The sequence below is a fragment of the Mastomys coucha genome, unplaced genomic scaffold (assembly GCF_008632895.1).
Source record: "Mastomys coucha isolate ucsf_1 unplaced genomic scaffold, UCSF_Mcou_1 pScaffold23, whole genome shotgun sequence".
Lineage (NCBI taxonomy): Eukaryota > Metazoa > Chordata > Mammalia > Rodentia > Muridae > Mastomys > Mastomys coucha.
Window position 1 is genome coordinate 29,370,082 of NW_022196906.1, and position 17,629 is coordinate 29,387,710.

The 17,629-nt window shown below is 42.8% G+C and overlaps 1 protein-coding gene across 2 annotated transcripts in view; it reads left to right on the forward strand.

Moving 5' to 3' along the window:
• The first annotated feature begins 5,900 nt into the window (after positions 1-5,900).
• The window catches only part of Cdon (cell adhesion associated, oncogene regulated), an 87,605-nt gene continuing 75,876 nt past the window's right edge, over positions 5,901-17,629 (forward strand). Inside the window, exon 1 of one of the 2 annotated variants that reach the window (XM_031345349.1) lies at positions 5,901-6,049. The gene's annotated coding sequence lies outside the window, so the exon portion shown is untranslated. Of the gene's footprint in view, positions 6,050-8,633; positions 9,312-17,629 lie in introns of those variants that run through there. The other variant, XM_031345350.1, reaches the window with a different exon arrangement.

Below are 17,629 nucleotides of genomic sequence, written 5' to 3' on the forward strand. Positions count from 1 at the left end.
GAGAACGCATGCATGATATTTTTAATTTTAGCTCAATGGTTGGGCACTTCCTGAACCTCCTTGTGCCTAGAACACACTCCCCTCCAGTAATCCTTACTTAACATTTTCTAAATCTATATTTTATCTTTGCTGTCCCAGATCCAGTCAGGGAAATGGCCCTTGTAGCCACTTGCCCTGATTCTTACATGTCAGTGGGACCTTAAGTCTGATCTCTCTGCTCCCCCATCATGGCTATTCTGTCTGTTCTTCTTCCCCCTTTGTCCCTTGCCCTGGAAATCTAAAAGTCCTGCCTCCATTTCCCTGCCCAGCCATTGACTGTATAGCAATTCTTTACTACTAGTCAAAGCCAGCTGGGGGCAGAGACCCTCAGCATCTTGAAGCGTGGCTTTGGGAGCTGAATTAAGATAAACATTAGAACCAATTCCTAACCACTACTTCCATATCAGCTGAATTGCTACCAGCATGTGTAAGGGTTCTTCCCTCCCACTCCTCCCACCCCCCCACCCACATTTGCGTTCATTTGTTTTCTTGACGATCAACATTCTTTCTGGGATGAGATGGAATTTCAGTGCCTTTGGATTTGCACATCCCTAAGGGCTAAAGATGTCGAACATTTTTTATATTCAATAAAATTTCTAATAAAACAATTTATCTGAGCTGATAGAAAAGACATTCTTACTGTCATGAGCCATAACTGTATGGTAGGAGACCAGCCTCTAGACCCTGATATCCTAGGTTTGCATACCAGCTCTGACACTGACTGGTTGTGTGATGTAGGTAAGAGATCTCATGTTTCTGTGCTTTTCCCCCCAATGTTATATGGAGCTAATATTTAAGCCAATACTTGCCACCTACCAAAGTGTATAAGCACCATAATGATTATATCTGGCTTTTGAAGTTGTCATCGTAGTGTGTAGTTTCTACTACCCTGCTTTAAGTGGAGGATCAAGCTACCAGCCGCGACCCAGGTTCCCTTGGACCCACGGATAAAGACACACACACACACACACACACACTAGCTCATTTTAACCTGTCTTATGGCTCAGTGGCTGAGCCCTTCTAAGCCTCTCAGCTGCACGCCTTTTTCTTTACTCCTTGCTCAACACCTCTGAATCTAGCATCAACTAGTTGCCTGTTACCTTTCCCTGCTCAACACTCTAAATCTGCTCTAGCTTAGTTATGCCTTTAAGCTCCGGCTTGCTATCTCAGGCCCAATCGGGAAGTGGCCAATGGCTGGTGGTTCTATCTTCCTCTGAAGAATGACAAATTCTTTTCCTACTCCTGCATCTCCTAGCCTGTCGGTGGGAACCTGGCAGTCCCACCTCTTCTGTCCAGCCATTGGCCGCTGATATCTTTATTGGTCGATCAAGAACTAACTGGGAAACAGAATCTTCAGTGTTCACACACAGATTCCCCATCCAGGCATCAGAACCATGCACTAGAGTTCCTAGTATGTCTAGCTTTTATCATTCAAGTGCTCTATTAAATGTTTTTCTGTGCTTCATCTCAATTTCCCATTAACTCTTGGTATTATTGTTATCCCTACTTGGCAAACAATGAAATGATACTCTGAGAATTCAAGACTCTTTAGCAAAGGTTTTATCGATGTCAAATGAGGTAGAGTCACTACCAAGTTCGGTATTGCACACCTTTAATCTCAGCGCTTGAGAGGCTGACATAGGAGGGTCACAAGTTCAAGGCCACCTAGGGTACATAGTAAGACCCTGTCTCAAAAGACAACAGAACACAAACCAGCAAACAAAACCCAACACCTCAGAAAATAAACAAATGAGGTAGAATTAAAATCTGATTGTAGTCAGTCTTTGTTGTCATCTTTGGGGAACTGGTTTCAACATTTACTTGGTCTCACCAAAGCACACAGGTCCGTCTAGAATTCCCTGGATGCACAATCTTAGCATCTGAATATCTTCCCACCTAGTTGCTCAGCACCACGGTACATCTCTTACACTCTTGTTGGTCTTCTTAGTATTCTCCCATCGCTTGACTCTAGTGTCCCCTGACTATCATTTTGACTACCTTAACACTAAGTCATTCGACAGTAACGTTAGTGTACTTTAATAAGCGGCAAGCCTCTGCTTCTGGGATGTAAACTCTGATCATAACAAAGACCTTTTGTCCCTGTCTGCACCCCACCCTCCAGTCCTGTAATAATTGCTTTTTTTTTAACCTGAAAGAAACATCCATGTCTTTAATCTGCCATTTTCTTCCTGTCTTACATTCTTCCTTAACCTTTTCCAGCTCACAGTCTGGATCCTATGATTGATGATTTAATTATTTTCTTGCCCTTCCTCTGCCGTATTCTCTTCGTACACACCCCTCAGGAAGACTTTAAATTTGGACTGCTCTGTTTTCTCGGCCTGAGTAGTTAAACTTTGATGGAGAAAATCCACACAGACACGTAGACTGTCACGACAAATTCATAATCCTCACTGGCAACCACGGCTCCAGCATCAGTAGCTATCTTGTGACCGAATTTTGGATTTCATGTTTCAACTCTTATTTATACTAATGAGTGTTCTGAGCCTTTGACACCTTCCTCAAACTTATGCATGAGGGATCCACAGTACTATGGTTTGAATATTAAATGTGTTCCACAGAGTCTTGTGTTTGAACACTCAATCCCTGTCTTGTAGCACTGTTTTGCGGAGGTTGGGTGAGCCGTTGGACACTGGCCTAGCTGGCAGAGGTAGTCTGAAGTTATGCCTACCACTGGTTGTGACCCAAGCCTGCCATTTCTGATTTGCTAACATGCCTTTCTGCCATGCCTTTTCTGCAATAATGAACTAAAATCACTCTATATCTTGAGCCAAAATAAGTTCTTCTTTTCTTATAGTCTGTTAAGTAGTTTTATCACAACAGCAAGGTTAGTTACTAACACATATAAGTTACTCCAAATGCAAAAGGTTAAAAATTGAACCTGTTATTGTTTTCATAACACATGTGTTCTTCTATGTGCATGTCTATGGTGCTTGGGATTGAACTCAGGGACTTGTGCATGCTAGGTGAGTACAATCCCTAGTTGAAACATATATTTTTTGCAGCTTTTTCTTCCCAGTTAGCACTGGGTTAGAAAGTGTGACCGCGATCCACCAAAGCTGGAAGACTATTGTGTTATCCTTGGGTTTTTTAGTTCTCAATGGTCCAAGTTACATCAAATTTTTATAGTGTTTTTGGAATCTATCCCCATTTCTATTTATTATTATTATTATTATTACTATTACTACTACTACTACTACTACTACTACTACTACTACTATTACTACTACTACTACTACTACTACTTTAGTCCTAGTTCAGTCTCCTCTGATCAGGCTGGCTGGTTGGTTCTAAAGCAGCACAATACTCCATATTTGTTTTTATTACTAATAATAAAGAGCCACAGATTGGGTCTTTTGGTTCATGGTTCTGGAGTTTGAGCTCTAGGGGCTTTATCAGGTAGGGTCCTGAGGGGGCACACTGATGGAGACAGAGATGTATGTATACCTTTTTCTCTGGTCTCTCTCCCTGCATTCATAGTCACCAGGATAGTATCCAAACCTAATACTCCCCATAGCACCCACCTATAAATACCAGCTATAATACAGACCTATAAATACCAGCTATAACACACTTTCATCCTAATACCTCCCAAAATGTATTAAACAACCAACACACAAAGTCTTGGGGTACACTCATACCATAGCAGGAAGCTTCCAAAGTCCCTCAGACCTGTTCCTGTATCAGTGTTAGACGATTGCTTTAAATATAATCTGGTTCTCTCCCTCACTCCAAACCTTTCACTGATTCCCTAACGCTTGGAAGTTCTGTATCCTTGGTATAGTCCTTGTGGTTTGTGACCTGGCTTGTGCTTCTTTCTGCACTGCCTCCATCAATTCCGCCTGGTTCCTTAAGGTTAAGCCACAAAAGAGAGCTTGAAATTTCCTGAGCTGTATTACTTTTTTTGCTTTTATCTCTTTAACACTGTGCTCCTTGCCGAGACCATCTTTGTATTCTTTATCACTTTTAACTGGTCAGTTCTTCTCTCTTTTGAGGCTAGGTCCAAGAGTCACTTCTTTTGGGAATCTTTTTTTTTTTTTTTTTTTTCTGGAAAGAGCCACACTCCCAGACTCTAGCCAGAGTTGGCTACACTGCCCTTATATGCCACAGTTCATTGCTTGGAAGGCATGTACTTGTCTGTTTATAAGATTGTGAGTTCTCTGGAGCTTGAGATATGTAATATTTTTCTATGTACTCCCGTGGCATGGAGTTAGTACTTAATAACTTTAACATACATGTACAAATGAACATGTGGGTCATTCATGAAAATATATTTGGTGTTTGAGATGACTTGTTCTATTTACAAACAGGCAAAGAAATTGGATCTACAAGCTTGTGGTTGCCTCTCAGGTTTGAATCTGGGTAACAATGGGCATAGTGATATCTGAACAGAACTGTGAGATTTGGGAGTGGGAGGTGCTCCAAAGAAGCTGAAAGTGTTTGTAGTGGAGCTAGTGTCTATGGGATGAAGAAGATTTTTTTTTTTTTAGAACACTACTAGACCTCTATTCTGTGTGTAAACTTTAGTTAAATCTTCTCTTTTCTATAGGAAGGTGTTTTTGCTGAATAAAAATATTTTATTCTATGCCTCACCCAAATAATTTAAAACTATGGAAAAAAGAAGGGTAAGCCAGATTTAAAGCTTTTTAATTTTTTCTTTCTTATACTGATTTTCTTTCGAAGGTATTCAGAAAGACCCTGCACCCCAACCAAAGCAAAAAGTTAAGGTTTTTTTTTTTTGAAGCTCAGTACAGAGTAGCTGTGACCACCAAGTATCATTATTATTATAACCTTTTAAAGTTAAATTGGCCATGGGGTTAAAAAACAAAAACCCAAAACTATTACTAATAATTACAATCCCAAGATGCCCAGGGAGTGTGGTAGGTAATTCTCACAGAATATCATAATCACACTTTTTCACAAACATCTCCTACATAGGAATTTTTCCCCCTTTTCTATTTGGACAACCAATGTTCACTGAACTCAGGTAATTTGGGGAAAGGTCCTGCGGATGAGTTGGGAAGACTTCGAGGGGCCCAAAGGCAAGATGCTTGCACCAAGCGACACAGCCTTTCCTGATCTTAGAACTTTGTCACCTGTCCCAGTGAAGGCAAAGTGAGTGAGCTGGGGAATCCAAGGAAGTACCCTAAGGAAATAAACCTAGGGATGTGTGAAAAGGCAAAAGGACCTGTTTGGGAGCTGGAATCGCAACCGCTGGGTAGCTGTGGAGGAGCGAGACTAGGTGGTTTCTCAAAAGGTAGGCGGGCGGGGCGGGGCTGGGCGGGGCATGGGCGGGAACCCGGGAACGTGAGGAGGGTGCACCGGCCAGGAATGCCGCCTCTCCGGGGCGAGCGAAGGTGAGGGGAGAGTCAGTGAAGTTCTGACGGGAGCCTCGGTGTCTGGCTCAGGCAGCTCGTCCTCACCGGGTCTGCAGCACCGGACGCTTCATTCGCACTAGCCTGCAGTGGTGTTGGTGCGGAACGGGCGGACAGGTGGCGCGCAGGCACCAGCGATCGGAGCGTCCCCCCTCGGCGCAGTGGTACGGCCCTGCCCGGCGCTGATCTGGCAGGCTGCGCGCGCACCCCGCGGCGGGGCGCGGGCCGGGGAGTCCCGGCCTCCGCGGCCCGCCTCCGTCTCCGCCGGTGCCCTCCTCCCTCGGCTCTGGTGCCGGGCGTCCGCGCGCTCCGCGGGGAGGAGCGCGGCCGCGGGGGCGCGCCCCGGGACTCCGCCCCCCAGCTCCCCTCCCGGAGCCCGGGTGCCCGGCTCGCGCGGCTCGGTAGGAGACGGGGACCTCGCGCCGCCCCAGTGCCCCCGCCCCGCGTGAGAGGCGCCGCGCCCTCCGACTGTCCTGCCCGGTGCATGGAGGGGCCCGTTCGGATCGCAGCCACCGCCGCCGCCGCCGCCGCCAGCGTGCGGGGGGATGACCTGGGGGTGGCTTTCGGAGCCGGCTGCTGTGCTGGAGGTCTCGGGGCTTAGCCAGCCCTGTGGAGAGGTGCGGGGGTCCCTAGGCAGAGTCCCCGAGGGTGGCCCGGGGTCGAGAGCTCGGGGCCGCGCGGCTCGGGAGCGGGAGGTCCTGGGGAAGCGGAGGCCGGCTTGCCCACAGAGCGCTGGGGTCTAGGGTGGAAAGGCAGCTGAGGGATGCCCTGGAGCCGGCTTGCCGCCGCTTCCTTGGGCGCGCAGAGCCACCTCTCAAGAGGAGGCGGGGTGAGGTGTCAGTGACACGCTGAGGTCTTCTTCGGTGATCTGCCAGGGCAGGTGGGATGCAGCCTAGCGGGGAGCAGGGGGCGCCGGCGTTTTTCCCAAGGGAGCCTACTCTGTCGTCCCTCTCAATCCCCGCAGAGTGCTGGAGAGAGACAGTGATTTATGTGTAGGGAGAAGCAAGAGAAATTTCCTGCACAATGTATCTTTCTCTGCCTTCACAGACTCAGTGACTTCCCAGCCCCAGGGAGTGTATTTTTCCTTCTCTTCTGTAAAGCTTTCTGTGGCTCGCATTATCATTTACTAAATACTTTAAATACACCGCTATTTATTTCAGCCTGCAGCTTCAGACCTTTGTTGCTTGCTCTCCACATTTAGGAATTTCAGTAATAAATCACCGAGGGGGATAGATAGATTCCCTTGCCCTTCGCTTTATTGTTCTCCCCTAACGCCACCAAATCAGGTGGAAGGCTCTCGAGAAAGGAACTCTCTACAGAATGCCTGCCTTTCCTCAGAGGGTGGCAGGTGTTTTAAGGGCAGGCAGTTCCCCAGTTGGGCTGTCAAATTTAGGGAACCTCATTAACAGAAAGACAGCCTTTGTCTAAACCAGACACCTTGGGAAACAGGAGGTTGGACTAAAAGGTAACGTGAGATTGTGTCTCAGGCCAGTGCCAGGAATGATGAAAGAGGCTGAGTTAATTCAGAGTCCATTCCTCACTGATACTATACCCCCCTCCCGCCCCCTCCTGATTCCCAGTGGACATTTAGCAGAGCTCAAGGACTGCCGCCACAAGGAGGTGGGTAGGTGGCTGGAGAAGAGGTGCCTTAATTTTAAGATAATTCTAGACACTCTCTTACTTTTTAAATAGCTCTAACTTTCCAGTCTGTTTTTAGATGAAAATGAGAGCTATAGGTAGTTGAACTTTTAGGATAAGGTGAAAGAAAACCTTCAGAAAATGTCAAATTAGTGTTAAACTCGAAAGAATTCTTAGCAACTCAGAGAGGCACTGAATACTGTAGTCTCTGTTATGCACATGTTGAAGTAAACTGCCACATACTTTTCGTTATATGAGAAGGATGGAGAAAACCTGTTTCATTTTGGAAAGACGTGCCCTGGGTATGTGTTTGGCAGTGTGTAAAGGAAAAACATTTATATTTCTATAAAACACACAAATGCATATTGTTTAACTTTCTTGCAAAAACTCAGATATAGTCCTTGGGAAGGCTTCCTTTGTATGGTTTAATCACCTAGCCAAATCATTTGCTAGAGGTGCTGGGCTATTGTTTGTGTAGGCACTCACTAGGGATGCTTTGATTGACTGCTGTGGTTCCCATCAGCCTCTACTGGGCAAAGTACTTAAACAGCACTGACTTTCAAGCAGGAAGTACAAAGAACTGGAGGATCTGACATGCACTAATCTAACTTGTGTAGGTTGCTTTCTGCATCTCCCTTACCTCTGGTGGATTTTGCAGGTGGCTCGACTTTTTTGTGGAAGGCTTTAACGTCACTTTAAGATAGGACCCTCCCCTCTCCTCAGGGCATATATAGAGCAGTGCCCAGGGATAGAAACTTGTTTCATAGGGTGGTGCTCCACAAGGGTCAGGTAAAATTTAATAACTGGTTCTTATGCTTTCTTCTTGTTCTCCCACTTTGTGTGTGTACTCTCATGGCTCTCTAGACAGTCCCTTCCTCTTTTACTTTTTAGTGGCAATAGGATTTTTATTTTCTGGGTGGTTTCTTTTGGTAAACATGTAGACTAAAATTTGATGTTTTCTAAGTAAAATACTAGGGAAGTGATTTCAGGAATTAAACAATATCTTTGTGAAATCAAAAATATAAAGGATAATGAGTTAGAAAATTTGTTTTAATGTGTGTTATTAGTTAACATGTGATCAGTATCTCTACTATGTAGAATTATAACTAAGGCAATACAATTACATACCAGATAGTCATTCTTTAGCTTAGTGGCATTAATATTTAATAGAAACTAATTGAAATAGGAATTCAAACTCTAACTGTACATCTTTGAAAGAGTTGTTTTTAATATTCAGCTATTTTATTTGTTTATTTATGACTGATGCCTTTTTCAAGAGATTTATTTTGCTCACCTAGATTGAATTAGAAAATGTTACACTGTTTTTATTTACACTTTTATATTGTATCTAAACATTCCACTTGATCAGCTTTTGTTGTGTAGGTGGCCTACATCCACTATGCACGAGTGGGGAGGGCTTATTTGTTTACTGTTAAAATTAAGGATGGGGCACAAGAATATACTTAATGCCACTTTTAAATACTGGAATCCTGGGTTACATTGAAATGAAAAGCTGTGGGTTTGTTTTTTTTTTATTGTTGCTGTTTTTAAATCCTTCAAGTTTTCTCTCATTGTTTGGGCACTCTCCCTCCATTGTCAGGCTTAAAACATACAGTATCATTGTCATCTGTCCCTTGAATAATGGTCCTGAGGTGATATTATTAATGTGGCTTTTTAAAATCAAACTAATTATACTTTCCTAAAAGAGCCACATGTGTGTGATTCTAGCTGCCTGGTGCCTTTTGAGAGCCCTGGAGACAAGCTAGTGAATAGAGCTGAAAATTCATGCTGTATTTGATTAAACGGAACAGACTCGCTGCTCCTTACCCCAGCAGGGGCTGTGAGATCTCTTGATCCCCGAAGCGGCTCCTAGACCCTGGGAATTCCATTAGCGAGCACCTGAGGAATTTCTGCCCTGCAGTGCCTTTTTTGTATGTGTGTATGTGTATGTGTGGAGAGGGAGCAGAGCTGAGTAGTGAATGGCAGGGGGAGTAGAGGGGGCGGAGAGCAGGCTGCATTAGAAGGCTCCATATGTTAGCAGATCTAAAATCAAGGCATGACTTAACAGCTTATCTTGTAAGAAAAGCCCAACCCAAAGGCAGAGTGCTAGTGGGGACTTTATTACAGGCAGGGCTGTGCTGGTGTGCTTTAGCACTGAAGCGAACCCTAGTGTAAGTACAGAGAGGCACTGCTTTCTGCTCTTCTTCTAAGTTCAAAAGAGAATACGTATTTGCAGCCTTGGTAAGTTTTTTTGAATGCTCTTTGGATGAATATGTGAAAGTGTTTTACAGTGTGCTTTTGCCTGTAAGGGCTAGTGTATTGTGTAATAACTTAAAATTTGAGAGCAATGTCAGGCTTTTATGGCAAGTCAATTGCCTGTGCAGAAATGAAATGCTTGTTTGAATAGGCATATTTTAATTTATAGCTTTGTTTCCATATAATCTTGTTCTGTTTCTTCTTATTATAGAATTTAAATTCATTTTGTCTCTCATTTCTGTTAGCGTTTAAAATGATTCTGTTGACTTTCTAGTATTTTGAGCCATTGCTTTTCTGACTCACCAGCAGCCCCAAGTAAATGAAAATATAATTTCCAAAAACCATTCTGGAGCAGATTTGTGGAGAAGCTTTGGTGTATCTCCTCTTCCTCTGCCCTCGATATACTTTGGGAACAACTTTTTTCAGTGTACTAGCCAAGTTCACTTCTTGTGTACTTTTCACAGAGGACTGGTTGGAGTTTGTGGGTGGTAGCGTTAATTGATTCTCATCTTCTGGGAATGTGAATCACATTGTGAACAGTTTTCAGATCCTTGCGAATGCAGCGGCACGTTTGATGGCTGCTGCGATATGTTTTATTGCTAACTAAAATCATGTAGATAGTGCCGTTCTTTCCTTCCCATTCCCATGTAGCCCTGTACTAGGTTCTTACAATACCACATGTTTAGAATATAAAGAACCCCCTCCCCTTTGAGAACACGTTTACTCCTTTTCTTCTGTCACCCTAGACATGCCTTTTAAGAAATAGATTAAACTCTGAAGTCAGCGCCTGTTTGCCTTCACAGTTTAGCTGCTGTATAATATATTTTGATGGGCAGAGATAATTAAAAAACAGACAAACAAAACACCATTATAGAACATTTTGTTCTGCTGTATATGAGTTGGAATATGAGTAGGTGCTTTCAATTCTTGAATGCCAAGGATGTGCCATTCAATAGAGAAAAAGAATGTGTAAGCTGGTTACATTATTGAACTTTTGCATTATTACACATTCTGCTCCTTTCCTTTCTGGAAGCTGTGTAGTTTATTTTAATGCTACTGTAATAGAAATTGAATTAAGGGGTTGACATGGAACTTGTTTTTCAGCTTTTTGTTTATGTGAGCTTAGGCAATGGTCTTGACCTAGACTTGGATCCTTTATCTGTAAAATGGGGATTAAATGGATAGGATATCTTCCCTCCATGGGACTAAATGAGTAAATGAAAGTTAGACATTTGGCAGATAGTAAAACTTCTATAAATGTTAGCTGCTGTCATTTTTATCGATCCCTCCTGTGTCTATTTGTGTGTTACTTTGGTCCAAAAGGGATTCCTTTCAAGTTCTAAATAAGGAGGAAGTCTTGTAAGTTTATAACAATGTGTCCTGTGTAATTGCTACAACTTTATCTATTAAATAGTTCTTCAGTTTCCATTTGAAACGTAGAAAGCAGTTGGAAACAATGTGTGGAGCTTTTTTCAGTCTAGGCAAAGGTGTGCCCAAGAGTAGCCAAATGAACAGTTAGGCAAGCACATTAGGTAAGCTCTTACCTGTTCCATCACTAATGCTCCAGTTACATTCAGTTGTGTAGGAAGGTTCTTCCTCAGCCTTTCTCTCCCCCTGCAGGCAACAGCTATACTGCTGATCAGTCTTGCCATAGGATCACTTTGCCTGTTGTTGAACTTGGTGAAGTAGAGTCACACAGTGGCTGCACTCCTGAACGAGACCTTGTGCCTGTGCAGTTTGCCCATGCTGTTGTGTGCAATACTTATCCACGTGTTTCAAGTTGTTGCAGTCGTTTGTGTGTTTTGAAATTTTATTGGCACCTGGGGTATAATGTCATTGGCAGAAAAAAAAAGAAGAAAAATAACATTTCTTCACACATTATTAGAAAACCAGATTCCAGTGGTTATTTTAGAAAAAAAAAATAACCATGACATCCTTGTTTTTAAAATGAAAAACTGAGCTGGAGGTAACTCAGTTACCTCTGTTTCTAATTCCATATACCAAATCCTCTGATAATACATTCATTTTCTATTTATTTTGTTTTGCCTTTTCTGAGGTAATGGAAGGGGCTTCAAGATAGAGAGAAGGGAGTATAGGAGGTAGCTTATGATTTTCCTGTTTCAGATGAAGTTCCCCAATCAATACTTATAATTTGGCAGAAATAACGACCAACTCAACTATAGTGTCCTGCTCATTGAGTTGGAAATGTAACAGCAGAATGTTGACACACACATATCTGTGACTTTGTGTGCAGATACTGCTTTTTGATTTAAAATAAAGTCTATCAAAAATCAAGGGGACTAGAGCTAAGATGTTCTGGTCCAGGGAGACGTTGAAGAACAAGGCCACACAGTTCTGTTGTGGAGAACACTTTTACCCACTCTGAACAATTTCTGTATGGTGAGACTCTCTGTTTATGCTCTTTGAAATTCCTTAATATGGGGAATGAAATTTATCTTATAAGCAGTAAAACAAAAAGCAAAGCGATAGCAATGGATGTGAGGAAATTTTTTTGTTTTTGTTTTTTTTTGTTGTTTTTGTTTTTTTTCTCCAGAATTTGTTGGGGACTGTAATTGAGAGGAATCATTTATACTCTGTTATTAGAAATGTTGATTGAGGGTTTTCTGGATGTTTTGCTTGGACATTAGCCAATCTTTTCCCCTTAGGAGACATTGTGTTTTTCAGCATTTGTAAGTTTATTAAATCTTTCTATTCATAGCTCCTTGACATGGGTCATTTTTTTACAGACAGCCATGGGGTAGGAAAGGATCCCCCTGACTCCCAAGGAGCCCGTTATGGCCATGGTGTCATTAGATCTGGGGACAGCTGTAGTGGCCATGTGTGACTCATTTATTTAAAATTATGTTTCAGATTTATTTTATTTTTTGGAATATGAATGTTTTGCTTGCATGTATGTATGCACATGCCATTGGAGGAGGTTGTCAGATCTTTTTAACTATAGTTACCAATGGTGGCTGTGAACTACCATGTGGGTGCTGGGAACAAACACAAGTCCTCTACAGAAGCAACAAGTGCCATCTCTCCAGCCTACATCTTTTTTTATAGGGGCAATTATAGATGCAGATTATGTTCCAGAGGGAAGAACTGACCAACCAATAGAGCCAGCTCATGTGCAGTATGCCATTTGAAAGGCTGTGGGTCCTTCTGTTCAATTGTATATGCTAAGGATGATATGTAAAGAGTCTCTTTTGTGGGTGAGAGTCTGGACCAGTGACCTCTAAGAGCCTTTGTGCCACGGTTCCATGAAATCATGGTGTTGCCAGGCCACATACTTGTCATAGAATGATTCCAAAGGGTGAAATGTATCCTGTTCCCAAATCAATACATTTTCCCAAACTAAGCCTGCTTCTACTTGGCCTGCTCTTTGCATTTCAAGTAAGATTCCTAACGAATTAGTAACCATTATGTCAACTGTTCTTAAAATTATCGTTAGGGAGAATAGGGAACCACGGCTGGTCCCGTACACCTGTGAGTCTGTCTAAGCAGTATACAGAAACATGGTCTTTAAAAACAAGACACACAAATGAGCAAAAATGAAGAGCAAATGGGGTTTTCTAATGTTTTATCAGTGCCAAAACTGATGGTACTTGGCAGGTATAGTATTTCTGTATTTCTGTCAGTTTATTACATATTTGCTCCTACAAATTAGATGTAAAGAGTATCAAAAAGCTAGGCAGTGGTGATGTGTGCCTTTAATCCCAGCACTTGGGAGGCAGAGACAGGTGGATTTCTGAGTTTGAGGCTAGCCTGGTCTACAAAGTGAGTTCCAGAACAGCCAGGGCTACACAGAGAAACACTCTTGAAAAACCAAAAAAAAAAAAAAAAAAAAAAAAAAAAAAAGAAAAAAAAAAGAAAGAAAAAAACCCCCCAAACCAAAAAAGAATATCAAATACTCCTCTTGTCATCAGAGTTTTCTAAACTTTAATTTCAAGAGAAAGAAGAACTCATAGAGGGTAAAAGGCCAGCTCCAGTGATGTAACAAGAACAAAACTATCTGGGTTGGGATCATACACAAGTTACTTTTAACTGTGTGCATAACTCCTGTCTACAAAATGGCACTTTATGTTAATAATGGGTGTTTAGAATAGTTGGCAGTACTGTGTGATCTTGAATCATCAAAGTAATATTTTTTTCTCTTATAAAACAGGAAAGTGTATTTAGTTTTTAACTCTTAAATTTAATCGATGATGACGATGATGATTTGATGCGAGTACCTGTGAATTCTGGGATGGAACCTCAGTCTGCAGGCTTGCTCTGCCAGCATTTTGACCTGCTGAGCCGATCTATATTTATGTGCGCACATAGCTACCCTCCCTCCTCTCCAGTCTCTGGAAGCAGGTCTCGCTCATGGTCTTTTCTCTGTGGGTATGCCTTACCTCTCCAGCTTCCAAGAGGGGAGATAAAAATGCAAGGGGACCCCCACAAATAAAACCCTCAAAGAAGTAAACTTTGATAAGCAGCTACTAGCTCATTACCACCCTCCTGTGATCAAACCATTTATCTTCTGCCTAATAATGTTCCTCAGCCCTAACTTTGATCACGTGCCTGCTCCCGTTAAAAAGCCTCAAGTTTCTGACATTTTAAAAAGTTTTCCTTTAATTTAATTACGTGTCTTATTTTAATTATGAGTGGATATATGCATGGCAATGCAAGTGGACAGAAGAAAACATCGGGTCTCCTGGAGCTGGAGTTACAGGTAGCTGTGAGCTGCCTGACAACAGTGTTGGGATCCGAACTCAGGTCCAGCGCAAGAGCAGTGAGTTCTCTCACCTGCAGGTAGTTTGCTGATCCATTTTGCAGTTTGCTGTGCTAGGGATTGAACCCAGGGTCCATACACACTGAGCAAATGTTCTGCCACTGAGCTGTTCCCTAGGGCTCAGATCTTTTTGGGGTGGGCAGGGTCAGTGGCACACCCCAGGGCTTCTGCCATTCCCAGCTTTGTGTTCTGTGAATAAACCATGTTTCAGGATCTCTTCCACCTCCCTTATCTGAGCCAGGGTCTCTTGTGTCCTAGGATGGCTTTGAACTCACAAACTTCTGATTTCCCTGCTTCCATCACCCAAGTGGTAGAATTCCATGCATGTGCTATTATGCTTGGCTTATGGAGTTATATGTCTACTAGGCAAGCACTCTGCCAGCCGACCTACATTCTCCAGCTTGGCAACTATCTTAACACACCTTTTTTTAAACAATTACCTTATAATTGTATTCACTGCTGTCAAGCTTGCCCTATAAGGACAATGCAGTTTCCTCCACTATCACCCATTTTCATCCTACCTATGCCTTGAAAACTGATGAAAACCTTGAATTCTTAGGGGAATATAAGGTGTAAATTCTAGTGTGAAGCTTTCATTGGATCATGAGGAAGCTAACCATATCAGTGGGTCAATTCATTAATAGAATGGGTTCCTACAGAGAGGCCTATGAAGAGGCAGGGCCTTGCTGGAGGAAAGTAGGTCACTGGGACATGCCCTTGAAGAATGTAGGTTTTGGGCTCTACTTTTCTCTCTCCCCTGCTTTTTAGCTGCTTTGAGAGCATAGACTCCTGTGTCATAGGCATCCAGTGCCATGTTCTGATTCACTTCAGGCCTGTGGAGGTGGAACTGGTCACCACCTTGGACCAAAACCTCTTAAGTCATGCACCAAAAGTGAGTCTCACTTGTGTTCTGAGATGTTTTGTCTCTGGTGAAGAACACCATGTTGAAGAGTTAGGTGGAGCACTGGGAGTTGGGGGATGCTTGGCTCCTTCCTCCAGAACCTTGAGTGATTTCCACACACAGTTCTTTCAAAAATCAAGTAAAAACACGGCTTTTAAATGACAAGTTCAAGGAAAGATCACATAGCTCCCATTCGAAGATCCAAGAAAGCTTCAGAAAATAACAAGATACAGGTGATACTCTGATTTATGTCAGTTATTTTTGAACAGTTTAGCAATTTTGTGTATTTAAAACATGCTTCGTTCTGGGTAACATCCTTAGTGCCTGGGAGCTGAGGTCATGTTTTGCTTGTTTGTGTTTTAACTGGTTATTATTACAGGGGTTCCCTTGAGTGTATAAACAGCAAAACATACATCCTGGCTTCTATTTGCCAGGGAAATTTCTGACAGTTACTAGGCTTTTGTGACATCAGAACAGCAGTAATTAGTATTCTCTGTTTTATAGTAATTTGGTATCTGTTCAGTGAGTAATTGTATACATTGCCTGGCCGGAGGTAAATTTGGCAAGGAAAATGAGTGTTTAATGGATAAAATACTACTTTTATCAGGCCGCAAGATTACTCTAGTGACATCAGGACTTGGCAGCCTCTTTTTCAGTCCAATAAAAAGAAAAAGCATCGTGATGGGGGAAGGCATTGTCCCCCTGCCCATTTCTTTTGGCTTCTTTTCCTACTTTTGGCCTCAGGGAGTATGTATAACAAAATAACAACACGGTGAGTCACAGGCGGAAGGACTAGGGAGTGAACAGTTTTAGCTGGAACAGAAGGACTTATCAGTCAGTGCCCATGTTCTTGTCATGATGGAGACGAGGCGGGCAGGAGAGGAGCTCCAGGAACCCACACTCGTAAAAGGGATTCCACCTCATGACTTGACATTCCATACATAGCTGGCAACTTCATGGCATTTGGTGCATGTGCTGGGGTGTGGAGAAGGGAAGGCTAGGCACAGGGATGGAGATGATTTCCAGTTGTTGGTGTCCTAGCATCTGAACATTAGCTCCAGTCGACCTTGGGACTAGAAAACTCCAAGAAGAAATGTTTAGTTTCTTAATACATTTAAAAACTCGAGTTGCACCCCATTGAAGACTCACTACTGTGCTGGGGCCATGACTTACCTCACAGTTACATCCTACTGTGTGACTGCCATTTTATTATTTTATTATCACAGTATCTATTAGGTGTGCGTGTGAGTATGTGTGTGTCTGTTTCTGTGTCTGTGTGTACAGGTATGCAAGAGCCATGTCTGTGGCATACATTGAGGCAGAGGGCAACTATTATCTCCTTTTGCCTTGTGGGATCTAGGATTGAACTCAGATTTTCATGCCTGAGTACAATCACCTCTATTGGCTGAACCATCGACCAGTTATTTTTTGGGACACGATCTTATATGACCAGGCTAGCCTTTGACTTGTGGCAGTTCCTCCACCTTCTCCTGAGTGGTGGGGTTCCTGGGGGGGGTGCTCTAAGATGACATTTTAAAGGAGACATTCTAGTCTTCCTTAAAGCCTTCGATGCTCATGAAGGAGGGAGTGCACATTGTTTTGTATTGAGAAGCACACATTTTTGCTGAGATGGTGCAGGTAGATTAAGTGTCTCCCTAACTCAGTTCTACACATATGCATCTCCGAAACATATTTTCAAGCTATATTCTGATTGGATTTGCTCTCATTTCTAAATCAGTGTACTTTTATTTATGGTTTTTGAAAAATACCACATTTAAAAGACAACACAAAATACTCACGGGGAGCAAATACAGAGATAGAGGGTAGAACAGAGACTGAAGGAAAGGCCATCCAGAGACTACCCCACCTGGGGATCCATCCCATATACAGTCACCAAACCCAGATGCTATTGTGGATACCAACAAGTGTGTGCTGACAGGAGCCTGATATAGCTGTCTCCTGAGAGGCTCTGCCAGAGCCTGACAAATACAGAAGTGGATGCTCACAGCCAACCATTGGACTGTGCAGGGTCCCCAATAAAGGAGTCAGAGAAAGGACTGAAGGAACTGAAGGAGTTTGCAACCCCATAGGAAGAACAATAATATCAACCAACCAGACCCCCAATCCCCCAGAACTCCCAGAGACTAAACCACCAACCAAGGAGTACACATGCCTCCACCGCATATGTAGCAGAGGATGGCTTTGTCAGGCATCAGTGGAAGGAGAGGTGCCTGGTCCTATGAAGGTTCAATGCCCCAGTGTAGGGGAATTCGAGGGCAGGGAGGTGGGGGTGGGTGGGGGAACACCCTCATAGAAGCAGGGTAAGGGGAGATAGGATAGGCGGCTTCCAGGGATTGGAGGAGCCTGGAAAGGGGATAACATTTGAAATGTAAATAATAATAATAATAGGTAACACAAGTCCCTTTTGAGCCTATAACAAAAGTAAAACATCCATTTTCTCCCCAGTCCTGGTTCTAAGCTCTAGTTACCATATTTTAAATTATTTTGTATTTTAGTTGGATTTTGCCCTGAAAATAAACGTTATTAATCTTGCTGTGACTATTATTATCTATAGGTCTTTCATATACATTTCACCATGTATTTGAGTTAAATTCTTTTTTTTTT